Raw genomic sequence first — 534 nt, forward strand, 5'->3', positions numbered from 1 at the left:
CTGTGCCTGTGCCTGTGCCGTACCTTCCCAGCCCACGCCGGGGAACCTCATTACCTCCGCGCTCAGTTATACTCATAGCAACAGGTTAATTAACAACCCAAAGCCCCTGTTTTCCGGTGATAAACGGCTGCAAGGAGCAGACGGGGCAGGATGTGCCCCGGATCTATGCTGGCTGGAGAAGCCTGCGGGAGAAATCGGTGCTGGTGGGAAAAGCCTGCTAACAGGGACGGGGAGTTTTCAAGCAAGCGGTTGGTTTCCCCCAGCCTTCCCATCTGAGGACCCCTGGGAGAGCTCAGGAGGTTTTGCAGGTAATCCTGGTGGGTGCCCTGGCACCCGTTTGTGGGAGAAACAGAAAAAAAAAAAGGTTCAGTCACTCAGTCACTCACTTTGAGCAGGATGCTTTGAGAGCGGCACAGGAGTGGGATGCAGCCGTGGCAAACCAGGTGCCGGTTTGGCTTTGGCCATTCGGAAGTGTTCAGCTCTGCTGGCTGCTCTGGCAGCTCCCACCAATGCTGTCCTGCCCTGGGGGGGGTT

The sequence above is a fragment of the Pterocles gutturalis genome, unplaced genomic scaffold (assembly GCF_000699245.1).
Source record: "Pterocles gutturalis isolate BGI_N339 unplaced genomic scaffold, ASM69924v1 scaffold9603, whole genome shotgun sequence".
NCBI lineage: Eukaryota > Metazoa > Chordata > Aves > Pterocliformes > Pteroclidae > Pterocles > Pterocles gutturalis.